Consider the following 27,831-nt stretch of genomic DNA (forward strand, 5'->3'; position numbering starts at 1 on the left):
ATGCTCAGTCATTCACAAACAAGGATGGGGCGAGAGTCACCAGTTTGTCAACATATGTGTGTGCAAATTGTTGAACAGTTTAAGAAAAACCTTTCTCAACTAACTATTGCAAGGAATTTAGGGATTTCACCATCTACGGTCCGTAATATAATCAAAGGGTTCAGAGAATCTGGAGAAATCACTGCACGTAAGCAGCTAAGCCGTGACCTTCGATCCCTCAGGCTGTACTGCATCAACAAGCGACATCAGTGTGTAAAGGATATCACCACATGGGCTCAGGAACACTTCAGAAACCCACTGTCAGTAACTACAGTTGGTCGCTACATCTGTAAGTGCAAGTTAAAACTCTCCTATGCAAGGCGAAAACCGTTTATCAACAACACCCAGAAACGCCGTCGGCTTCGCTGGGCCTGAGCTCATCTAAGATGGACTGATACAAAGTGGAAAACTGTTCTGTGGTCTTACGAGTCCACATTTCAAATTGTTTTTGGAAACTGTGGACGTCGTGTCCTCCGGACCAAAGAGGAAAAGAACCATCCGGATTGTTATAGGCGCAAAGTTGAAAAGCCAGCATCTGTGATGGTATGGGGGTGTATTAGTGCCCAAGACATGGGTAACTTACACATCTGTGAAGGCGCCATTAATGCTGAAAGGTACATACAGGTTTTGGAGCAACATATGTTGCCATCCAAGCAACGTTACCATGGACGCCCCTGCTTATTTCAGCAAGACAATGCCAAGCCATGTGTTACATCAACGTGGCTTCATAGTAAAAGAGTGCGGGTACTAGACTGGCCTGCCTGTAGTCCAGACCTGTCTCCCATTGAAAATGTGTGGCGCATTATGAAGCCTAAAATACCACAACGGAGACCCCCGGACTGTTGAACAACTTAAGCTGTACATCAAGCAAGAATGGGAAAGAATTCCACCTGAGAAGCTTAAAAAATGTGTCTCCTCAGTTCTCAAACGTTTACTGAGTGTTGTTAAAAGGAAAGGCCATGTAACACAGTGGTGAACATGCCCTTTCCCAACTACTTTGGCACGTGTTGCAGCCATGAAATTCTAAGTTAATTATTACCGTATATTACCAAATAGTAGCCCGGGCGTTTATTTCACAAAATCGATTTTGGAGACAGGCGTTTAAAAGAAGCAGGCGGTTATTTGCACAAGGCTTTTATTTATTTTTGCACCAGCCTGCACCAGGCCATTATTTGGTTACAATGGTTAATGTCCAGTATTTTTTTTTCACACAAAAAACTTTAAATGTAAAAGCTATTGTAAACATACAAACAAAAGAACAAAGAGATCAACATGAGGTAGGCTATCAAAATACAAGATATCAACAAGGCCTCAACATGGCAGTAGTGCAACAATTGTCAAATAGAATACCAATACTAAAAATAAATAAATGTTTTAAATAAAGCAGCCTACCTGGAAAAATTAAATTATGGTACCAAGTACTCAAGTATAAAACCCACCATCAAAACAGAACAATAATACTGTCACTTAAATAAAATAAAGGCTACACTACTCCAAGTTTTAAATAAAGCAGCATACAGGAAAAATAAAATGATGATACCAAGTACTCTATAAAGCCATCAAAACAAAAATACTGCAGCAAACGCAACCTCAGTAGCATTTTAATCTAAATTATGCAAATAACAGCCCATGGGCGGCTATTTGGACATAGGCGGTTATTAGGAAGAGGCGGTTAATTCACAAAATGGGGTCAGACCCCGGGCGGCTATTAGGACACGGGCGGTTATTTGCCGAAGGGCGTTTATTTGGTAATATACAGTATTTGCAAAAAAAAAAAAAAGTTTATGAGTTTGAACATCAAATATCTTGTCATTGTAGTGCATTCAATTGAATATGGGTTGAAAAGGAAATCATTGTATTCCGTTTATATTTACATCTAACACAATTTCCCAACTCTTTTGGAAACGGGGTTTGTATATATACAGTCCAGTCCAGGCCAAAAGTTTGGACACACCTTCTCATTCAATGCGTTTTTTTTTATTTTCATGACTATTTACATTGTAGATTGTCACTGAAGGCATCAAAACTATGAGGACACATGTGGAGTTATGAACTTAACAAAAAAGGTGAAATAACTGAAAACATGTTTTATATTCTAGTTTCTTCAAAATAGCCACCGTTTGCTCTGATTACTTTTTCGCACACTCTTGGCATTCTCTCGATGAGCTTCAAGAGATAGTCACTTGAAATGGTTTTGACTTCACAGGTGTGCTTGAAGCTCATCGAGAAAATGCCAGGAGTGAATTCAGCTAGCTTATGTTGCCATGCTGTACGAAATCTGCCCGGCGCCTTCAGAATCAACAATGCGGGAGTCTGTGCACTGTCAGTGAACGGGGACATACAGTGGCTAGATAATTGCGATGGCCAATCAGATCACGAGTTGTTGTCAGTAAGGCCTTCTACTGGCCTCACTTTGAACGTGACATTTACACGTCCTGTGATTGGATATTCACTGGTTTGAGCCGCGGCGGAACTATGACGGATGAATTTGAGAACACATACAGTTGATAGACAGTTGCGATAAGGTACTGTCAACAACTTGTGATCTGATTGGCTATCTAGGTAGCCTGATGTTAACGAAACTGTGATTGGATACTCACTTGTCATTCCAAAGTGCGTGCACAAGTTGCAATTTCAATACCGGGCTAGCAGAGAAATCACAGATACTCACTTTTTTAACCCACAAAGAAGGAGAACAAAACGTTGATTAGGTGGCAGATATATATTTGCAAGGCCATTTTCAAGAAGGATATTTAAAGAGAAACTACATCTTGTGAGACGATGTCGGCCAACCCCTAAAGCTAGCTCAGCTATCCCGGTGATGAAATGGGGAAATTCCTGCCACTTCCACTCCAATCAACCGACGACAAGGGGTACCATTGGCTTATACGGCGTCGAATGGGTGCTACAAATCGTGAGTTCAAATATTTAATTTTTTGACTTTTAATATGTTTTTTGCAATTTTAATTTTGACAGTACCACATAACATATCTTAATTGCTGATGCGGGTTTATTGATAATTTAAATGCGCCAGAAAATAGCCCGTTTTGTATACTGTTGAGGTGATTCAATGGCCACTAGTGCGTAAATGTGTTTCTGTATAGTATTTCTCCAGTAATGGTCATGTGGTGACATCAATTATGGTATTTTGAGAGGTAATCATTGAAGTCGGACATCACTGAAGGCCTAGGTGGGAAACGCACAGCCCGCCACAGAACACACTGTCCCGGCAGAGGAAACACCCCACACCATCCCCATACGTGCGTACGAACATATATATCCTTCCCCACTTCAATTTGCAAATGCTCCAAAACGATCCCAAACAAATGCAAAAAAAACTAAAGAAAACATTGAATGTGTTTAGAAAAATGTTACGTAATAATGGCATTAGTAACCATTAGTTTTTTTTAGTAACAAGAAATCTAATTAATTACTCTTATGTATGTTACAAAGACGTAACCAATACGTTTGATGTAATGTGACATGCTACTTTTGATGTGGACAAAACAGCTTTAGAATCTCAGCAAGTTAACTTCAGAAGGTGAAGGTACCTCTTTACTAGTACACACACACACACACACACACACACACACACACACACACACACACACACACACACACACACACACACACACACACACACACACACACACACACACACACACACACACAGTGGTTATCATTTGGAATGGGGACCAGGTTTTTCATCATCACTTGTGGAGACAAGGGAAAAAATATATTAGTTTAAACCAGGGGTCACCAACGCGGTGCGTCACCAGGTCGCCCGTATAGACCAGATGAGTCGCCCGCGGGCCTGTTCTAAAAAAAAAAAAAAAATTAAATGTTTTTTTGTTTTTTTTTAAATTAAATCTACATAAAAAAAACACAAGATACACTTTCAATCAGTGCATCAACCCAAACAACCTCCCCCATGCACACTCATCCACACCCACTCACACAAAAGGGGTTATTTCTTTCTGCTACCAATATTCTGGTTCCCACAACATAGACAACACATCTGCAAGGGACACAGTCCCTGAAGCACACATGATTGTATAGGCTGCTGGTCCACTAACATTTTCATTAATTACTATTTTTTATGTAATTATTTTTATATTGTTTTACTTTCTTTTTTATCCAAGAAAATGTTTTTTATTTATTTATCTTATTTTATTTTATTTTTAAAAAAAGGGCCTTATCTTCAACAGACCAGGTTGCCAATGAAATTAGATTTGTTTAAAGGTTTTTTTTAAACCAGGCCCAGTCCAGATAATGTCCAAGTCGGACTCAGCAACACACACCTTCATTCATGTACACAGAAAACAATTAGGGAACACAACAGATTGCATATACTTTATAAACAAAATTACATTTTCAAAATAAGCATTTATGTACAGTCCAGATTATGTCCAGGTCACTGAAATTAGGGAACACAACAACAGATATCATATAATCTATAAACATAACTATACTTTCAAAATAAGCCTTTGAGGACTTCTCATCTTTTTTTTAATGTTTTTTGGCATCATTATTGTTTTCAACCATGTAACTTTCTAAAGTTAGAAAATACTGAATAAATGTTTTAGAGAAAGTAATACTAAGTGAATATCTGTTTTTGGCCTTAAAAATAAACATTTTACCGAGTACTATAATTAAATTGACTAAATCATGATTGTCAATGAACTCTCCTAAAATAACAGATACCACATTAAGCTTCATAAACAAACCAATCCTTAAACACATTTTTTCAACTTCCACCCAAAACAAAGACACAATATGACAATACCAAAACAAATGCAGGGTGGATTCAGGCTCCTGACAACAAAATCGGCAATCATCTGACTCTGTCATATTCCATAATTTTAACATTTTCCCTGTGGGTAAGAAGTTATAAATAATTTTAATTTGAAAATAACGATTTTGCACATCGATAGTGGTTTTATAGATTAGTTTGAATATGGCATCCCATGGCAACGGGCAGTCAAAAAAGTCCTCCCATTTTCCATTTGTGTTGTATGAGGCAGCCTTCAAAGATTTCTTTATTAAATAAAAATTATATATTTTTCTATTTACTTTAGTTCCTTTTTGCCAACTAGAATTTCTTATTAGAGGTTTACAAACTAATAATTTAGTAGTTCCATAATTAATTATTTGTTTCCATCTTTTCCCAATTACTCCAGTTAGTTGATAAAATGAAATGCTTGAGCAAGCATCACCATACATAGCTCTAAATTCATCATACTTCATAATTTTACCATTCTCATTGATAATATCATTGACAAAATGATTCCTCTTTCAAACATATTTTTCCAAAAGAAAGGCTTTCCATCTATTACAATATTAGAGTTCATCCATATTAACTGCTGCAAAATATTGTCTCTTTTTTCTGGCACATAAAATTGAAAACACCACTACGAGTGGATTGTTTCCTTTATTGTTTCCCAGCAAACTCTCTGGGAGGGGATCACTTGTAAAAAGTATACAATTTCTTTTGATACAGTACATGTTTTTTGTCCAACAGGACATTTGTGTACCACTCAATGTTTAAATACATCTTTGGAACAATTGATGCTTTTAAAGACAGACACATAGCTTCAAGGTTGAGAAGTTTCAGGCCCCCATATTCATACTCTTTGTACAAAACCTTTCTTTTAATCTTTTCTGGTTTGCCGTTCCAGACAAAATCGAAGACCCTCCGCTCATAAATCTTAAAAAAGTTTTGTGATGGAGCTGGTAATGACAAAAACAATTAAATAAATTGAGGAATAATTAACGAGTTGGCAATAGACATTTTACCATACAAGGTTAGGGATTTCCCTTTCCATAATTGCATAATTTTGTCCAGCTTTCTTAGTCGATTATCATAATTTACTGAGCCTAAATCTTCCAGATTTTCTGGGACAACAACACCAAGTATGTTAACTGGTCCATCTGTCCACAAAACAGGCACTTTGCATTCCATTCGAAAGGACGTTCCCTTTAGATTTCCGATCCTTAACATTTTACATTTATCATAATTAAGCTTAAGGCCAGATTGCTGTGAAAATATGTCCAAAAGATTAAGAAGGTTCCGCAAACAATGAGGAAAAATCTTATCTTTGTGAATCAGCCTTTTCTGACATGAACTTCATCAAGAACAAACACAGAACACGCCTCACTGAAGCACATCTGCAAGACTCACTCAGAGTTGCAGTGTCAAGTCACACACCAGAGTACAACACACTAGTTAACAGCATGCAATGCCAGGCTTCCCACTAACTGACAAAGAAACAGATAACAGATTTGGTGTCCAGTTCAAAGTGTGACATGATTTAAAAATTTGAGTTTACTTTTGTATTTTACATGAGTTATTATTTGTACAAACATGGTGCAAAGTAATTCATGATTTGTTAAAAAATATTAGTGGCTAGCTAGTTAAAATGGGATATTGTGATTTCACAAGACTGTCTTAGAAGTGATCATTTGAAAATGTTCAATTTGAAAAATGTGCACTTAGAGAAAATATAAAAATAAAGTGTTGCATATTGATATTTATCTGTTTCTATATATATTTATTGTGAGAAATCATTAAGATGATCAGTGTTTCCACAAAGATAAATATCATTAATTATTAATAATAACAGAGTTAAAGGTAAATTGAGCAAAATGGCTACTTCTGGCAATTTATTTAAGTGTGTATCTAACTGGTAGCCCTTCGCATTAATCAGTACCCAAGAAGTAGCCCTTGGTTTAAAAAAGGTTGGTGACCCCTGGTTTAAACTAAGGATGGATACCATACAGAATTATAGTACTATTAATGCCAGGATAACACATGTTTCACTTTTCAAGAAAACTCATTTAAACTTTAATTTTTACTTTTTATTTTGAACAACATTGAACATAAATAACATTAAAAAAACAAAACTGTTTCACTTCACCAGTCTTGCTGATTATCTCGTAATCTACTATTTTAGCTGCAATCTCCTTTTGTAGGCCGTAATGCGGTTGTACACATAGAACTTTAATGCTTGCCATTTCCGGTTTTGGAGAGCTTCCGGTTCGTCCCTCAAACATTTTAAACAGTCACTCTTTCCTGGTACAATACCAGAAGGGATGAATCGCTTTATGTGCTTCTCGACAGCCTTCACCTCTTTCTGTGTCCAGGGTCGCCTTTTCTGGGCAGCTTTACCTGCAAGTGACCATACAAAATATTTCCAGTTCAATTTATCATCAATCATTATACCTAGAAATTTCGTTTCATTTACTCTTTCAATTTCTTAAGCTTATAATTGATGACAACATACCATTGGAAGAATGTCTCACTGCACAATGTCGTGATGATGCATCCATGCTTTTAAAGGTGTTGTCAGTCTCTCGGGTGGCGGGATGTGTTCATCATCAGGGGTTGGTAATGCCACCTCTGTTGTGGTTTAAATGTAATAAACATTCAGTGTCATGTTTACCATAGGGCACCTTTAATAAACTAGAAAAATGAGTATTAACTTACCATTGTCAGGACATGGATAGTGTCCTTCCTCTCCGGTGATATGTTCCTCTTCAGTTTGCACAACACAATCTGTGGAACACATAACATGTTAAGCTTATAATTGAGTTCAAACCAAACAAACAACAAAGATGACAACTTACCATTTGGACCAATTGTGATTTCATCCAAGTTTTTCCATGGAACTCAGATAATCGACCTTGCTCGAGTGCCATCAAAACTTTGCTGATTTTTGCCAGCTGCAATGTCTTTTCCGGAAGTCTATAGAACTCACGATGGATTCTAATATCATGGCCAAGAAAGTTGGCCAGCTGGTCCATCTCTGTGTTTTGTCATGTTTAGCACAGTTGAAAGGGTGGCAGCATGTTTTCATAGTTTCGTGGATGTAAGGGAAACAGGACACTTTGCATGACATGTTTTTGCATAGTCTCGTATGCAGTCAGAACCTCCGAAATGTGTCATCGCTGTGGGTCTTGCAAACAGGTAAGTGTTGTCTTTGAGAACCCCACACGTTTCCCTGTACTTGATGAGAAGTTCTAATGCACACACAATTTTTGGAGTCAAGAGAATAGGAACAGTTCTGCCTCGTTTTCCCCTGATGACAACCCTTGAAAAATGTCTGCAGAGTTTTTTCCCCACTTCAGAGAGAGCCCAATCAACATCCTCGGGAGGATCAGTTGTGTCTCTTGACAAAAAAAACAGGGGCTGCTACCTCTCCTTCTCTTTGTCTGTTAAAAAGGATGATCTGTGTCAAACATACTTTTGTCAGGTGTGACCAGGCCTTTGTGGAAGAATTTTCAGATAGCGCACTGCTGCACTCATCATGCATTTGACTGAGAAACTGATGCATTTTTTGAACATCCTCAGTGAAGGGCATAAGTTGTGGTACATTCCATTTTTCTTCGGCTATATTCCTCAGGGCTGTTGCAGAGATCAACTCGTTCCACTTCTCACGATGGACATCTTGGAACTGAGTGGCATTCCTGACCAAATCTTCATTTTTGTTTATCAAACCTTGTGCTTTCAAAAGTTTGCTGACTTTAACCAGGGAATTCCAAAGTTTAGTTGCCAGTGATGGAATGCAGAATTTGTTAGTGTCACTATCATAGCCACAAGTACATTTGACAGCTTTGACCATCTCCAAGTAGTTCTTAGGATTCACAAAATCCTCCATTTTTTTCAAGGTAGTTACTCTCCTGGCATTATGAATCAGTCTTCCTAATTCCCGCATCTTCTCTCTGACACATTGTTGATTTTTTGCTGACATACCACTTTTGTTCAACAGGTGCTGCCCAACATCTGTGATGAAATGGTCATTTTTTATTATTTCTGTGATTGGATCAGGAATAATGACACTTATAACTCCCCACAGTTGTTTGGATACACTTGAAGGCACAGGCCCAGTATATATGCAGAGAGACTGGACACGGTTCTTTCCTGGTGTTCGGGTGACTGATGAAGGTTTGAGTGGGCAACTTCGCATGTGTCTCCACAGTACCTTTCTGGTAAACAGTCATTGGCAATGTGCACAGTGCATGACATCATTTCCTTTAGCTTCATTAGGTGGTCGTTTGAATGGCACTAGTTCACCCTTCCCTAACTCCATAATAGCAGCATTGTGAGCGTAGTTCCCTTTATTACGAATAATCTTTAGCTGCTTCCTTCTCTCCATGGAACTCGTTGGAAAGCTAAGAGCTGTGGCTACTTCCAATTTGTTTTTGTGTGCACTTTTTAGAAGTTGTGCCAGCTTGGCATAAGGCTTACTGCAATACAAAAATAATGTCTTTTGTTGTAAACTCTTTTTCCATGTTTTGTAATGGGAGGGCGAACAACTACATTGTGAATTGTTTCCTGACTTGAGCAGTATTCCTATGTTACAGTTACATCAGGTGTTATGCTGTTTATGTCCAAGTCCATGTGGTCTACTGTACATATGTCTTTCATCTAAAATGTGTGAAACAAAATCAATGTGAGGTTTTTAAAATGTCCTTAATCTCCAATGCCCATCATAACTATACATATAACTTCTTAAAAGTCCTTATAGACAACCAATTAGCATGAAATTAGAGCTACTATGACTATAAACCAGTCCAAATGCCAAAAAATCAAAAACACAAAGTGATTCACAAGCTTTTTTTTGAGCAAGGCTCATGTTCTTAATTAAATGCACCCGTTGGAAAAGGTTTGCTTCGCTGCTAATTTGTTGGCTTAACTTGGTCATAAACACATTAATCTTTTACAAATGATAGTCAATAACCTCCATTTATAAGAAATATGTTCTTACCTTTTAGGTTAAACGACTTGCTTCCGTGTCTCGACGTCCGAAATGTAGAACTCCTGCGCTCACGCTGCCTCTGTGTGGCGCGCCAGGTGTTAATTGTTAAAGTAATCAATGAAGGACCAGCCAGTGCAGTACCAGCTGCAGCCCGATTAAGGGGCTTAAAAATCACTTAGGCATCTTCAGAATCGATCTGACTATTATTCAAAAAGGTTTCCCTTTAGGAGACCTGTTTTTTTGTCCCCATAACGTCAAAGGTCCCCTAAAGTGACTTTGTAAACAGAGCGATGTCCCCAATAAGTAAGCATTGCCAGAACACACACACACACCAGCGCGCATGCCAATACTAATAATTTAAAGTTAAAGTACCAATGATTGTCACACACACACTAGGTGTGGTGAAATTTGTCCTCTGCATTTGACCCATCCCCTTGATCACCTCCTGGGAGGTGAGGGGAGCAGTGGGCAGCAGCGGTGCTGCGCCCGGGAATCATTTTTGGTGATTTAACCCCCAATTCCAACCCTTGATTCTGAGTGCCAAGCAGGGAGGTAATGGGTCCCATTTTTATAGTCTTTGGTATGACTCGGCCGGGGTTTGAACTCACAACCTACCGATCTCAGGGCAGACACTCTAAGCACTAGGCCACTGAGTAGGTACTATGAGGAAATAATGAACATTAAATAAAGTGACAATCATCAACAATAATAATCCTATAATACCCAGAGTGAAAACATTCAGTACATTCCATTCATGCTTCACTTGGCAACATACACCGACTTTTACAGGTACACACTCAAAATTAAAGAAAAAGTAACGCATGAATTACGTTCCCTTGTAATTAATTAGATAATTAGAGAATAATTATGTTAGTAATTCAAGTAACTGGAAATAATTACTTTTTTAAAGTCATTTTCTTAACTGCATACGACCAAGACATGGGAATGTGTCTTTAGCACCGTGACAACACAGTCAGCACTGCATTGACATTAAAAGATGAAATAGGATTATTTAATCAATTAATTAATTAATAGATGTGTGTCACAATTACCATGGCTTTTGTAATGTTATATAGCATGTTGACTCGCTTTTTATTCAATAAAGTCTTAAAAAAGTTAAAATATCAAATGTGTGAAGATTTAAAGGCACAACAAGGTGATGGAACAATTAATGGCAGTAAATAAAAACATGGCTTTATTTAGACACCTCAATGGCTCTCAGAAGAAAATGACCTTGTTTTTATTTCCATAATGAAGGTTGTTGTGACAGCTTGACCAATACCCCCACTTCTAATACCCCCTCCCTTTCTCTGCAGACCAGAAAGGGTCAAACCCCTGCTAAGTTTCTCATGCTACGTATAGCAGGCCTGCACGGGCACACAAACACTTAAGCAAAGGCTGCATGTATACTCACATATGCTGTTACTTGCTCAATGTAAAAGAGATAAACATTTATTTGTGAAATAATCATGACGCGTAACCAGCATGTTTATAACCTGTAGTTATGTGGCCAAGACAAAGTTTATGGTAATACTCTCCAATCCACAACCTTTATGAGATCGTCCAAACCTGCACAGTGGTCCCCAAACTACGGCCCGCGGGCCTCATCCAGCCCGCCAGCGTCCAAACTCCGGCCCAAGAGAAGTCCCAAGATAAAAGAAAAAAATTAAAACATTATTTTTCAAATTGATATTAATGTAATTTGCAGAAAATAGCACAAAAAAAATATTAAAACAAATACATTTTTAAAATCCGTCCTTTCTTATTAATTTTGTACCGCTTGTTACTCTCAGTGTCTCCTAGCCAATCAGTCTAAAATGCATTTTCCCATAGTTAACGTGACATCCTTGCGCGTGAAAAGTGTGCGCTCTTTCATTCAATTAGTGCGCGATATGTACACCTATAAATACATATACATATATGTACACATATATACATACATACATATATGTATACATACATACATATATGTATACATACATACATATATGTATACATATATGTATACATATATACATATATGTACACATATATATATACATATATGTACACATATATATATATACATATACATACAGTATATGTACACATATACATATACATATATGTACATATATACACATGTATATATACATAGATGTACATATAAATACATAAATACATGTATATATATATATATATATATATATATATATATATATATATATATATATATATACACATACATATATACATGTATATATATACATGTATACATACATGCATATATACATATATACATTAGGGCTGCAAATAACGATTAATTTGATAATCGATTAATCTGTCGATTATTACTTCGATTAATCGATTAATAATCGGATAAAAGAGACAAACTACATTTCTATCCTATCCAGTATTTTATTGAAGAAAAAAAACAGCATACTGGCACCATACTTGTTTTGATTATTGTTTCTCAGCTGTTTGTACATGTTGCAGTTATAGATAAAGGTTTATTAAAAAATAAAAAAATAAAAAAGCCTCTGCGTATGCACATAGCATAGATCCAACGAATCAATGACTAAATTAATCGGCAACTATTTTATTAATCGATTTAATCGATTAGTTGTTGCAGCCCTAATATACATACACGCATACATATATACACACATACATACATACATACATACTATACATACATATATACAATATGTACATACAGCTAGCCTAAATAGCATGTTAGCATTGATTAGCTTGCAGTCATGGATTGACCAAATATGCCTGATAAGCACTCCAGCAAACCAATACAATCAACAAAGCTCACCTTTGTGCATTCACACACAGCATGCAACGTTTGGTGGACAAAATGAGACAAAGAAGGAGTGGCATTAAACACGTCTTTCTGTGGCAGAATCGGAGAAAGTTGTACATGTAAACAAACTATGATGAGTTCAAGGATCACTGAAATTAGTAGGACAAAACGGTGCTTGCCAAATACTCATCAGTGAAGCATGTATAACATAAACAGTGGGATTTTTAACAATTAGGAAGATTTGTGTCATGTTTGTCCTCCTACAGAAACTATATTAAAACAAAACTTTTTTTTTTTTCTTCATCTTTTTCCATTTTCACACATCTCTGAAAGAGGTCCAGTGAGCCACTAGGGCGGCGCTAAAGAGCCAAATGCGGCTCTAGAGCCGCGGGTTGTTGACCCCCGGACTACTGCAGTGAATCACACCTGAGCCATCATACATGAATCAAATCTTTAATAGATGTGTGAAAGTAAACAATGTGATAAAGAACATTTTACAACAATCATTCTAGGAATCTACATATCTGGTCAGGACACTCACTCTTTTACCTTCACCTTTATTGTCCATTCTTGAGTAACCCCTCGGCTAGGCCGAAAAGGGTTACTGATGGTAGGGCCTAGTCAAAAGGCTTAAGGCCAATAGGGGGCATGCAATCCACTGCAAGTCCACGGCACACAAACTAATAGTGTAAAACCAAATAATCAAACGATAGGTAAAGGTATAATGAATTCAAATAAAACAAACCATAAATGAAATATGCAAACAATCTGACTTAGGCTAAGCCTGTACGCATACAACCCTCACACCATTGCATGTGGCCCAAATAAATAAATAAAACATATCTTTACATTGACACAAGTTTACAGTGGGAAAAACAGTGATAAATAGTGTGCTCCTCCCCGTGGGCAGGTATCAAGACATTAGCAAAAAGCAATACAATTCAACAAATACATCAATAATGTACACTAAAACATAATCTAAATATACACACATTATCAAAATAAAGTTCAATACCTTTTAAAACCAGGCCTGCCAGCTAATACTGGAGACTGGAGAGACTGACCGGGTAACTGAAAGTTACAGGGGTAGTAAAAGTTTGAATGAGCCAGATGGACTTGAATGCAGCAACCATGTATACAATTCAAATGACATGTTCCCCATACCTGAAACCGCTACTACTGGTAACCAATCACACAGTGCACTTCAGAGCTACAACCAGAGCTTAAAAGCTCAAACACACTGTGAAAGGGGTGCACATACTAGTAAAACGGAATAATTAAAATGGAGTAACCCAACAAAGGTCATTCTAAAAGCTACACCTACCACAATATCAGGCAGGCAGTGTATGTGCACACAACTCCACACTTCTACCAGGGTATTGGGTTTATGGTTCACACTATAAAAGGGGCATGTGCATTATTATTAAAATGTAGTGGTTGCCAACATCAAACAAAACTCATAAAACCAAAATCAGCACCTACCCAGTAGCTAGCAGGTCTGCTCACCAAACACTCAAAGTCAGGCTTTGGGGCAAAGGAAAGGCCGCAGAGCTTCCTCTCTTATTTATAGCCTCCCCAGGGCCCTAAAGGGCTACCTGTTCTAGCACCCTCTACCTGTCACATTAGGATGGAATTACCCTTGGTGAGGTGCCCCGTTAATCTTTAAGGGTGGCACCTGAAACCAAAAGTGCCTGTATCTGTCATCAGCATTGCTGACCCCTCGTTCAGGGATGTTTTTCATCTTTGCCATAGCTGGCCTCCCTTGATCCCCTTTCTAAACATTCGTCTTTTCTGTCCAGAATTTCAGAGATTTTATTTTAATGCAATACAAGCATTGCGTTTTGTCAGATAGACACCATTTTTTTTACCTTGTTTTTTTGTTGGTGAACTTCATGATGATGACAGGTGTGGTGTTACATTCTACCAGCCATCAGAATGTCCATGTTGACATCCACATCCACCTCATTGGATTGCAAATATGTTGCCACTTGTTGCTCTGTTGAAGCAGCAGAGTTTTGTTCTCCTCTGCTATCAACTGTTTGACATTACAGTAGGCATAGATGTATTCTGGAGACAATCACATTGTTCATACATCAGACCCTTCCACATTATTTGTGATATAATTTGATCCTTTTCATCATTTTGCTTCTTCAAGACCTTCACTTTCTTTTCCAACCCATCTTTTTTGTTTAAAGATCAATGCAGCATCATCCCTCACTTCCTTAAGGTTTTTTGATAGAAACGTAATGTCCAAATCTACCAGTGACGTGCAGTCAGGGGAGGCAGGTGAGGCGGGGCCTCACGAGCCATCATGGAAAGAAAAAAAATGTAAAAAGAAAACAAAATAATTAAATTGTTATATGTATCCAGTGATTAGACTATAAAGTTATTTTCCACTTAACTTCACCAGTTTTAGATTATTTTTATTCAAAATCACTGAATTTTCACATTTGCCGTTCAAATACTGAGAAGAGACGGTGCAGTGATCAGCAGCCACGTCACTGCGTTGTGCCTCAACATGGATTGCGGACTCGGCTAACTGCTGGCCTGCTGTGCAGTGAGACCGTATTGCTATATGAACTATATTATACATTTCCATAGTTTAGTTAGCTGAGGTATATAATGTACAGTGTATTTTGTCAACAACTGTATGTGTGTAAGTATTTCCTGTGCTGAGCAATCATGAAATGGCTGCGAAGACGCACTGGCTGAGGCTCGCAGTAATCCCGCCTCCTGGTGGTAGAGAATGCACCCCCGCCGTAGAATGCACCCCCTGACGGGAGTGTTATTACAACTAAAGCCCACATTTAAACTTTCCATGTGCAAGATTGAATCTATTTAAAAAAGTTATTTAATAAGAAGCCAAAAAGTGCAAAAACGTTCGTGTTGGAGGAGTTGTGAATGACTGCAGGGCCACAACATTAGGTACACCTGCAGACTGCAGCACGGATTTCATATTTCATTCATTCACAACTCCTCCAACACGAACATAATTGTTTTTGCACTTTTTGGCTTCTTATTAAATAACTTTTTTAAATAGATTCAATCTTGCACGTGGAAAGTTTAAGTGTGGGCTTTAGTTGATATAACACTCCCGTCAGGGGATGCATTCTACGGCGGGGGTGCATGATTAACAACAGCACAACAGCGGCGCATGGACTTCATTAATAAGTAAAGGTAAGACCATAATAAAGTTTTTTTATTAAATGTGCTTTTTTGTGTGCTACAGTTTGTATGTGTAAAGTTAAAGTTAAGTTAAAGTACCAATGATTGTCACATTCACACTAGGTGTAATGAAATTTGTCCTCTGCATTTGACCCATCCCCTTGATCACCCCCTGGGAGGTGAGGGGAGCAGTGGGCAGCAGCGGCGCTGCGCCCAGGAATAATTTTTGGTGATTTAACCCCCAATTCCAACCCTTGATGCTGAGTGCCAAGCAGGGAAGAATGCTGGTATGAGCTTTTAAACATAACCCGTTAACTGCTGCCAATCAAATGGTGAATAAGATACTCTTTAGGGTTCATATGTTTGTAAATCTGACTGTGATGAAGTCAGTGCCTCACCAGCCATGAACCTCACCGCACGTCACTGAAATCTACCATATCCAAAACATCATTATAAATTTTTGTTTTCTGTCTGTTTCCTTGGCTCTTTTCCATGTCTTTCTCCTCTGCATTTGTTGCCTTTTATATGTCCATTTTCTTGATGGTTTTAAAGACTATGAAGTTCGGAGGTTTGCGATAGTTGGCTTGTCTTGCCAGCACTTGTCGGCAGTCGTCCAAGGTTTTTATTTGTAATTTTTTGATCAGTTAGTATATTTCACTAGATAGTAGTGTCATATCTGTAATTATGGGTCCTTTAGTTGGCGATAGCTTGCAGGCCTCGCCGGATCTACTGAAGGTTTGTGTGTACTAAAACACACGCAAACTTGATAGAGCACACAAAGCTGATCTGCTAAACTTGTGCAAAGTGGATTGCTTCTGTTAAGTAAGCAGAATAAGGAGCACAATCTATTTTTGGTCTCCATACTCATGACTGTGCAGAATTGATGCTGATTATATGAACACTGCAGCGGTTGATTTAAGGACATAATTCACCACACCTGTTACTTGACTTTGTCATCATTATTCACTGTATTGTTCGATTGTGCACATAACAATGTTGTTCTTGTTTAGCATTCATATATGCAGTTAAGAGCCGGTAATTCGGAGCGGCCCCTTTAAGGAGATTCTCCCAAAGGTGGGGGTTTGTTGTTCCCGCCATTTTTGAGTGTGTGATGTAAGCGGTCATTCATTCTTGCTTTGATGAATAAATGACACACACGTTTTTGTGTGTCAAAGATACTTCAAGTTGTCTTGCTTTCACGCTACAAGCGCAACACTGGTGACCCCGGCGCTTCACTGAACGGATTCAGTGAATATTATCGACCATGACGCCGAATGCGGTGTCTCTGAAGCTGCCCGAGTTCTTGGAATCTTCCGCGACTGCATGGTTTGCCCAGGCCGAGGCACAGTTCGCCCTGCGTGGTATCACCGAGGACGACACTAAGTTTTATTACGTCGTTTCCTCCCTCGGTAGCGCGACGGCGACCAGAGTGGTTAGCGTCCTCACACACCCACCGGAGAGGAACAAGTACGTCACGTTGAAGGCTCACCTCTTAAAGACATTTGAACTTTCCGACGCGAGCCGCCTTTTTTCGTTGCAGGGGCTTAGGGATTGCAAGCCCTCTGAACTTATGGACAAAATGCTAGACCTCTTAGGTGAGCACAGGCCTGATTTCCTCTTCGTGCAGCTTTTCCTGAGACTCCTGCCTTCTCAGGTTCTGGCTGCTTTAGCCAACACGGCAATTTTGGACTGCTGCGAACTAGCTGCTGAAGCTGATAAGTTATTTTTAGCCTCCCAACCGACTTATGTTGTGGCTGCATTCTTTCCGGCTGGGGCAGAAAGACCCATGGCGGATACTTCCACTCTCACTGCTGCTGCTGCTGACGCTGCTGCTGCGCCCCCCCAGGCGGCAACCGGATTCCGGACTATGTTTTTTCCATGCAAAGTTCGGGACCAAAGCCAGGCGGTGCCGTCCCCCGTGCAGTTTCAGTGGACCGCAGCCGGGAAACGCCAGGGCCGGCGCTCAGCAGTGTCCATGAGCGTCGGCAGTACTGGTAGACTGCTATTTATCCAGGACTCCCTCTCTGGACGACGGTTCCTGTGTGACACGGGCGCGCAGAGGAGCGTCCTGCCAGCATCAAGGTTGGACATGCTGTCTGAGTCCCATAGCCCCCCCATGGAAGCGGCCAATGGCAGCCCTATCTGCACTTAAGGTATATGTTACGTGGAGCTGTGTTTTGGTGGACAGCATTTCAGTTGGAACTTTGTGACTGCAAAAGTGACGGTACCGCTCATCGGTGCAGATTTTCTCTGTGGTTTCGGGCTTCTTGTGGATGTAAAAAAACAGGCGCTTGGTGAACGCGATTACGTTTTGCTCGTACAAGTGCAGTCTCAGCGCGACGGACTCCATCAGGCTTTCCAGCATGCTACCCACCGCGGACGTTTTTCTTCGCCTCCTCGCTGAGTTCCCCACCCTAGCGCAGCCCACATTCTCCTCATCTACCGCCAAGCATGGTGTGGAACACCACATTGCCACCACAGGCACGCACGAGCCCGGCGCCTGGACCCTGCAAAGCTCTCCATCGCTAGAGCTGAATTCAAGACCATGGAACGCCTCGGGATCATTCGCCGCTCAGACAGCCCGTGGGTATGGTGGAGAAGCCTGGGGGTGGTTGGCGACCATACCAACCACTCAACGATGCGACTACCCCGGACCGTTATCCAGTCCCCCCACATACAAGATTTTTCCGCCAACCTGGCTGGTAAAACTTTGTTTTCTAAGGTAGATCTCGTCCAGGGCTACCATCAGGTGCCGGTCCATCCCTCTGATATCCCAAAGACAGCGGTCATCACCGCATTTGGAATGTTCAAATTTTTACGTATGCCTTTTGGCCTTAATGCGCCGCACAGACTTTCCAGCGGTTGATAGACCCTGTTTTACGTGACTTGCCGTTTCTGTTTGTCTACTTGGATGACATCCTTGTAGCGTGCACCTCTCAGGCCGAGCATGTTACCCACCTCAGGACCCTTTTTCAGCGCCTTAGCCAACACGGGCTCATTGTTAACCCAGCTAAGTGCAAGTTCGGGTTGTCTGTTATCGACTTCCTCGGACATCGCATCACGAAGTGCAGAGCAGTTCCCCTTCCAGCGAAGGTTGCTGCCATCGCAAACTTCCCCCGCCCGCTCACGGTTAAGGCTCTTCAGAAGTTCCTTGGCATGGTAAATTTTTACCATCGTTTCATCACCCAGGCAGCTGACCTCATGTGGCCGCTGTATGATGCGCTTATAAGGGCTGCTCCCAAGCACATGGTAGACTGGTCTGACGCGCGGCACAGTGCTTTTGTGGGGGTCAAGTCTGCCCTAGCTAACGCTACCCTGATGCTCCTATTGCAATCACCACGGACGTGTCAGACTATGCTGTAGATGCAGTGCATGAGCAGTGGGTGGGTGGCTCTTGGCAACTTTTGGCTTTCTTTAGCAGGCAGTTGCGCGCCTGCGAGCAGAAATATAGCACGTTTGACAGTGCTATAAATGCCGCGTAGCCGGCGGCGTTTCTGGGTGTCGTTGATAAATGGCTTTCGCTTTGCATAGTAGAGTTTTAACGTGCATTTACATATGTAGCGACCAACTGTAGTTACTGACAGTGGTTTTCTGAAGTGTTCCTGAGCCCATATGGTGATATCCTTTACACACTGATGTCGGTTTTTGATGCAGTACCGCATGAGGGATCGAGGGTCCGTAATATCATCGCTTACGTGCAGTGATTTCTCCAGATTCTGTGAACCTTTTGATGATATTACGGACAGTATATGGTGAAATCCTTATATTCCTTGCAATAGCTCGTTGAGAAATGTTGTTCTTAAACAGTTCGACAATTTGCTCACACATTTGTTCACAAAGTGGTGACCCTCACCCCATCCTTGTTTGTGAATGACTGAGCATTTTCTGGAAGATATTTTTATACCCAATCATGGCACCTACCTATTCCCAATTAGCCTGTTCACCTCAACTTATTCCTCAACTTTCTCAGTCTTTTTTGCCACTTGTGCCAGCTTTTTTGAAACGTGTTGCAGGCATCAAATTCCAAATGAGTTAATATTTGCAAAAAATAACAATGTTTTTCAGTTCTAATGTTAAGTATCTTGTCTTTGCAGTGTATTCAATCGAATATAGGTTGAAAAGGATTTGCAAATCATCGTATTCTGTTTTTATTGACCATTTACACAATGTGCCAACTTCACTAGTTTTGGGTTTTGTATAATGTAACTTGTTTAGCATGTCCAAAACAAAAAAATCAGACCAATAAACAATAAATCAGACAATCAAACAATGCCCATTGTTGAAACTCCAAGGAATATGTGTTTTGGGAAAGGACCATCATTCAGTTTTAATCACACTCCATTTATCAAGCAAAACTGCTTTTAAAGAGAGTCTCAGCACAAACAAAAAAGGATGTGGCTTGAAGTCACAACTATAATTGTAGGTTTTGAGTTGTTTTTGCGAAATGTATTCAGAACGCTAGCATGTCTGACAAAAAACAATAAGACTAACGCTTGCATCATGAAGGCCACGCACAAACATGTACTTCTTACCTTGTATCCAAACCTTTATGAATAATACACATATGATTCACTCATCTTAGTTGATGCTTGGTTGAAATACAATCACATAATCTAAATTTAGAAGGAATAGAAACTTTGTTTTGTTCTGGCAATGGAGGGAACCCCCTCTGCCTGGTGATCCCTGTGCTATTGATATCTGTCAAAACAACATTTCTGAAGAACTGGTTTTTAATTGCACCCCGAAGACAAATACACACATGCCAAACCTCAACAGCTCAACATACACGCAAGGACATTCTCTCAACAATGACTCACAGCTATTACCTGAACTATTAAGCGTTGTGAAACACTATCTAGGTTGCCCACAAAGTTATATACTGACACTCACTGTTTATTCATATTTCACATTAATCCCTACTTCGGACAAACACAGGTGAACAACCAGTGGCACAAGTATGTTTGGGAAAAAATGACAAGGCTTCTTGTCATTCTGTCCCATTCACTGTACATAAACCATCAGTGCGCATAAGCCTCTCACAATCACAAAGGTCAGACTGATAAGATACAAGATAGGGGCTGCAGTACACCAGCTGGTGGGATAAGCGGAAGCCTGGGTCAATGCTTTTCACAAAACATGCTCAACCTGTGATAAAGAGAGGGCACAAAACATGTTGTTAGGTACATTTCTATTCAAACATTGCATAAAGGTAAGAGCTGTCTGTTAAGCTTGGGATATACTCTGGCCTCATGTAACTTGCGTAAGCTCAGCCATATTGTGTACTGTCCCACAGACCCTGGTGTGCACCTTGCCAAAATTCTAGCTTCGCGGACCGCAGAGTTGTGATTGGTCAGCATTTGCCAAGGAGGGTCGAGGAGCACAGGAGAGCAGACGTTGTGCTTGAAATGCACAAATTATCATATGAGATAAAACAACAGTGATTAAACATTTGCATGCAAACTGATAGTGTACTTAATATCTGATTGCGCCCAAAAAACAATTCCTGAATTCAGCTTGTTGTGTTTTTTATGGCCAGAAAAAGTACCAAGTAGCACTCTTTTTAATGTTTATTGCCAATCTTGTGCCAACAGGTTCACTTCCGACACATACTCTTTCTCAACCACACGTGTCTTTCTCTCACACACACAACACTTCCTTGTTCTCCATCGATCACCTTTCAGGCACGGTATGTTCACAAACTTGGCAACTCTGAACATCAATAACACATGAACGTAAACATTCAAATCAATCAAAGTTTATTTATATAGCCCTTAATCACAAGTGTCTCAAAGGGCTGCACAAGCCACAACAACATCCTCGGCTCAGATCCCACATCAGGGCAAGAAAAAACTCAACCCAATGGGATACAATGAGAAACCTTGGAGGGGACCGCAGATGTGGGGAACCCCGCCCCCTGGGCGATCGGTGAAATGGATATCGAGAGGATCTAGTTAATAGTGTGAGAGTCCAGTCCATAGTGGGGCAAGCAGGGGATCATCTTGAGTGGAGACAAGTCAGCAGCGCAGACGTCCCCAACTGATGCACAGCTGAGTGGCCCACCCCGGGTCCCGACTTTGAACAGCTAGCGCGTCATCTGTGGTCACCTAATCACCTCTCCACGCAGGAGAGGGGGGCAATAGATCATTAGTAAATTTTTGCGAGGGCTGTCTCCGCAGAGTGATTTACCCTGAAACCGGACTAAAAGGGTTCACAGAGATTGTTAGACGCTAGGTGTTCATTTAGCTGCTGTGCAACAATTTTTTCGGTAGTTTACCATGAGGTCAGGATTAGGTATTTTTAGCAGAAGATGAATAACCACTTTTTTGAATGCTAGGGGAACAGTGCCAGTGGACAGTGATAAGTTTATAATATTAACACTAGTAATAATATTAAGTTGATAAACATTAACACTAGTGGGTTGTTACAATAGTTATTTCACAGTTGTGTATATTTTCAATTACATGTTGTGTATATTTTCAATTACATAGCTCTCTATTGTCTTTTGTCCCAAACGGCCAAATAGCGTTGCAAATTCTCCCGTGTTCAAGGGTTGCACAGCTCACCTTTGTAAAAGTCTTCTCTTCCGATTTTGAAGCAATGTGTACATAAAAAGTGATCGTCGACTCGTTTCAAAAGGATTAGTTAAGGATTAGTTCCAGCTCCAACAGTAAAGCGTGTGTCCCTTCAGATGCCATTAATTGCTATTGTTTACAATCACTACTACACCCAGGAATGTCTCTCTCCTTCAAGAAGATAGTCAACAAGAGTTCTGGTTGGTCGCACAGACACTGCCTCATAGGGTTTTGGAAGAGAATTGCAAGTCAAGAGCTATAAACGAACCAGGATGCCGTCAGAGGGCAAGCCAGCAACATGACGCGAGAGTATATTCCAGCCTTTGGTGTGATCCCTAACCTCCCTTGATGATAAGAAATGTACTTGTGTAGGTGTAAGAAAATATTTTTTCACCATGCCATTGTTTTGTAGCTCAGCAATGAGAGAAGCCCGTGTCTCTGTGGAGCCTAATATATTGTATATAATATTGTAACTACACAGGTACATGATCAATCTTTCAGATAGTGCCTCAATAGATTCAGTTGCCTCTTTTCCATATTTGCATATTACTGTGACTGAAAACCTATATTATATTAACTTTGATTCCTTGCAATTTATTCAAAAACAAATACATGTTGGTACACACCCCTCCACATGTCACGTCACTGTCACATGTTAATGCGAGGATCGTTTTCCCAGGATACAGACGGAACTCCGGAGGCAGTGTGCAGGTAAGACAATTATTTATTTACCATAAATCAGTCAGGAAATACAAATCAAACAGAAAAGCAAGCCGATAGCATGGGAAGCTATGGCGAAGCTTAGTCCAAAAACATGAATCACAAAGGTATTCACACGTAACTTGTTGCATGGAGCAAACAAGACAGCCAGCCTGAGTGTGGCGAAGAGGAGGAATATATAGCTCTCTGATTAGTGCCCGGGAGCAGGTGAGTGTCCCAAACACTAATCAGAGACAGGTGAAAAAAAGAAAACAAACCCAACGGTGTTGAAACAGAACTAAAGGAGTCTTTAACTAAACTAAAACATGATTCTTGCAGCGGATCATGATTCTACATAGATTTCTAAGTGTGAACAGGTTGGGCTCTTTACTGTTCGAGCATGACGCCTAATTTACAAAGTTAAAGTTAAAGTACCAATGATTGTCACACACACACACACTAGGTGTGGTGAAATTTGTCCTCTGCATTTGACCCATATCCTTGTTCACCCCCTGGGAGGTGAGGGGAGCAGTGGGCAGCAGCCGTGCCGCGCCCCGGAATAATTTTTGGTGATTTAAACCCCAATTCCAACCCTTGATGCTGAGTGCCAAGCAGGGAGGTAATGGGTCCCACGTTTATAGTCTTTGGTATGACTCGGCCGGGGTTTGAACTCACAACCTACCGATCTCAGGGTGGACACTCTAACCACATATATTGCAAGCCAGATACATCACCCTATGCTTATGTTGACTTCATTTAGTCATATATAGCCCATTTAAGACTTTGGTTCCCTATTTTTTTTTAAACACTGTGCACATTAAGAACATGTTTGTGATGGTTAGGATTTGTGTGTGTTCTCTCTCAGTTTTGTTGGTAAATAACCAGTTCACAACAGCTCTCTTTAGCCACTCTACCATTGTGTCCTTTGATCAATACACTTCAACTACCACCTTTAAAGATCAGATATAACAACTAAAAGCTAGAAAACCAACATTTGTGAATTGATCAACATGTTGCAAACTTTGTGCTGGCAGTCTTCTGTTGCGTTTGGGTCGCATGTTTGAGGTGGTTGTTTCCACAAGATGCAAAAGAACGTCAGGAAGCAGCTTCCAGGTAAGCTGCTGAGGCAGGTATAAATAGCTCTGTGATTAGTGCAGGTGAGCGTCCCGACTACTAATCAGAGAGAGGTGCAGGAAATCAGCACCCCTGGCAAGAAGAAAACCTAAAGAGGGCGCTGAAACAGAAATAGACAGTAAACTAAAGATAATATTACCAAACTAAACATCACAAACATTACCTGGGCAACGGGCCATGACAAATCAAAGTTTATTTGTATAGCCCTTAGTCACTGGTGAAGGGCTCCACAAACCACAAAGACAGCCCCTGATCCCTCTGGAAAAACTCCAAAAGCCCAAAATGGGAAAAGAAGAAACCTAGAGAAGGGGCTGCAGCAGATACCAAGTGGGAACGTCATTGACATATTCATGATAATGTAAGAGTCCAGTCCATTGGGAGGCTAGCAGAGGGTCCTTGCATGTCCTCTTCTTTGTCATAGAGGTCCATCCCGGGTCACGACTTAGAATAGCTAGCGCATCCTCCAGACTGGTACCTCTACAGAGATTATCCGTGGTAACCTCATAACCTCTCCATATAGGTTGCTGGTAGGTTATTCCATAATACTGGAGCCCGAATAGAAAACGAAAATAATATGTTACACTCATCAAAACTAGACGTAACAAATGCTTGTACAATGATTTCTGCGTCACTGGTGGACAAAATGGTACGGGTTTTAGTGATATTACAGAGATGAAAAAAGGTTATTTTAGTACCAATCGTAGTGTGTAATTGAAACGAGAGAGTGGCGAAAATAAAACTTTTAAAAGAAAATTTCACCGAGTCGCTTTGTATGATTACATTATTGTCAAATTTAAATTTGGTATCCATGAACAAGTGACTGTGTCAACAATCAACATTTCTGTTTTTTTAGCGTTAAGATGTGAAATGTTTCTAGAAAGCCATAATTTAATATTATTAAAACGTGTCTCCAAATGACTACAATTCAGGTGTGTGGGTTAGCTTTAAGGATGTAAATTTGGGTGTCATCAGTATAACAGTGAGAAATATCACTGTATTTATCTATGGTGTCACGTAGCGGCAGCATACAAATTCTGTTGAGTGCAGGGTCAAGAACGGAACCCTGTGGAATTTCGCATGGAACTTTAACATTCATGGGATACAGAGCATCTATCCATTTTCTACCGCTTGTCGCTCTCTGATATTACAGCTGCATTTGGGTGGAAGGTGGTGTACACCCTACCCAAGTCGCCACCTCATTGCAGTGCCAACACAGATAGACAGCCAACATTCACACTTACATTCACACACTAGGGCCAATTTAGAGTTGCCAATCAACCAGGTGCATGTCTTTGGAGGTAAGAGGAAGCTGGAGTACTCAGAGGGAACCCACGCAGTCACGGGGTGAACATGCAAACTCCACACAGAAAGATACCGAGTCCCGGGATCGAGCCCAGGACCTTCTGATGGCGAGGCACAGGCACAAACCCCTGTGCTGCCACAGAGAGCATCCTTTCAGTGAATTAGGAGTAAAACCAAGAAAAAGCTAAATCTGCCTGACGACACAGGACTTGAGCGTTTTAATAGAATGTTTTGATCAACGGTATCGAAAGAAGCACTGAGATCAAGCAGCAGAAACACAGATGATGCACCAGCTTTTGTAGCTAACCATAAACCATTAGTCACTTTTGCGAGGGCCGTAGTAGATTGATTTGCCCTGAAACCAGACTGAAAAGGTTCACAAAGATTGTTAGACGCTAACTATTCATTTAGCTGCTGTTCCACAATTTTTCTAGGATTTTAGAGATAAAAGGGTGGTGCCACTAGCTGGTAGTTTAGCAGGAGGTCAACAAGGAGCCTGAGCTGGTGCGCGAAGAAGAGAAGTTCCAGCTAGATCTAGTAGGTCTCACTTCGACACAAAGCAAGGTCTCTGGAACCAGTCTTCTCGATTGGGAGGAACGGCCGCCCCGATCTGAACCAGAGTGCTGTTTTGTTATTGGAATGTTGTGCTTGTCACAGATAGTCCATAGCAAACATTATGTTCAAAAATAAAGGTGTCCATATGTGTACTTGGCACCAGGATACCCTAGGTCGCAGTTTGATGATTGACTTTGTGGTTGTATCATCGGATTTACAGTCTCATGTTTTGGATTCTCTGGTGAAGAGAGGGGCGGAGCTTTCAACAGATTAGCACCTGGTGGTGAGTTGACTCCAATGGTCGGGGAGGATGCCAATCAGACCCGGCAGGCCCAAACGCATAGTTAGGGCCTGCTGGGAATGTCTGGCAGAGTCTCACATCAGAAGAACTTTGTGTCACACCGTGGTGAGGGAAGTCCTGTTTTGGGGTTGTCTGGCACATTTCCTGTTTTATTTTGAAAGTTCTAATCCTCCTCTCGTTTCAGGCCACTTGCCCTTCCTCCTGTGTCACTGGTCTGATGTCTCTCCTGATTGCCTGATTGTGTCCACCTGTGTCACCCTCCCTCATGTGTATATAGTCCTCGTCTTCCCCTGTCTTGTTGCCAGAGTATATCGTCTCGCTACGTACCTCCAGCCTTGTCCACAGCCTTGTTCACAGCCATCAACCAAGTTTGTTAAGTATTGTCTCGCTTTGTTTATTGATTCCTTTGTTCCCTCTGAGAGAGTGATTTTCTTTTGCTAAAGTTTTTTGGTCAAGTCTTTTGTATCAATTTTCATAGTGCCTTGTATTCCTTTTTTTTCCCCTCCTTCTGGAGCGCTTTTAGTTTTCAGGCCTCTCAAATTCTTTATACATACTTTCTGTTTATAGCGTCTCAACCTTTTAGCATGAGATAATTTCCTTTTTTGTAGATAATTATAGATTGTTGGTTTTTTTTGTGTATTCGACTCATATAACTTTTTGGCTATTGCCGGTTCCTCCTTATGGAGTGATTTTCTGTTTATTGCCTTATGTCCTATGCTAATACCCTATAAGTGCTTGAATATATCTTAGATAGATTTTGTAGCCACTTTCTTTAATCACTCTGTCCTAGAGATAGCAAGGAATTGTTTAAATAAAGGCCTGAGTCAATTGTCACTCCTCTGCATCTGAGTCCTCATTTACGCCAAGTATTAACAGTATACTCTGGCCAGTATGGACTCAGCAGAGGCTAAACAACTGACGGAAATCCTGCACACCCAGGAATCACGGCTCGCCCGACAGGAGGAGTTTCAGACGGCGATGGCAGCAAACATGGGTCACCTGTCCTCCCAGCTACAAGGACTACTTGAGCAGTTTGCTCGACCGATTCCGGCGTCCCAGCCCCCCACGCCACCCGCTGCTCCCACCCTGTCTTCACCTCCTCCCGGAGCCGGATGCAAGCTGGCTCCTCCGGCGCCATACGCTGGCGCTCCCGGTTTGTGCAAGACCTTTTTGATTGACTGTGCTATTCATTATGAACTGATGCCCCATGCATTTCCCACTGACCGCTCCAAGATTGCTTTCATGATTTCCCATCTTACGGATAGAGCCAAAGCGTGGGCTTCTGCCGAATGGGGGCGGAACTCGTCACTCTGCCACTCATTTAAAGACTTTCAAGCTGCTCTAACAAGAACTTTTGACCCGGTGTCCTCCAGCAGAGAAAAGGCACAAGAGCTAAGCAGCATAAAGCAGGGCAGCGGCTCCGTGTGCGACTACGCCATCCGCTTCCGCACGCTGGCAGCTGAAAGTGGGTGGGACGACATGGCGCTCTATGATGTTTTTCTTAAGGGGCTCGGAGCT

At 40.8% G+C, this 27,831-nt stretch overlaps 1 long non-coding RNA gene across 1 annotated transcript; it reads right to left on the minus strand.

Annotated features, from left to right (window-relative positions):
• Window positions 1-6,978: 6,978 nt before the first annotated feature.
• LOC133634882 (uncharacterized) lies at window positions 6,979-10,922 on the minus strand. The gene is made up of 4 exons (XR_009821986.1): window positions 7,666-10,922; window positions 7,526-7,594; window positions 7,323-7,438; window positions 6,979-7,207 (listed from the first exon to the last, which is right to left on the minus strand). It is a non-coding gene; the product is annotated as an uncharacterized LOC133634882 (long non-coding RNA).
• Between the last annotated feature and the right edge of the window lie 16,909 nt (window positions 10,923-27,831).

This window comes from Entelurus aequoreus, linkage group LG19 (genome assembly GCF_033978785.1).
Source record: "Entelurus aequoreus isolate RoL-2023_Sb linkage group LG19, RoL_Eaeq_v1.1, whole genome shotgun sequence".
Lineage (NCBI taxonomy): Eukaryota > Metazoa > Chordata > Actinopteri > Syngnathiformes > Syngnathidae > Entelurus > Entelurus aequoreus.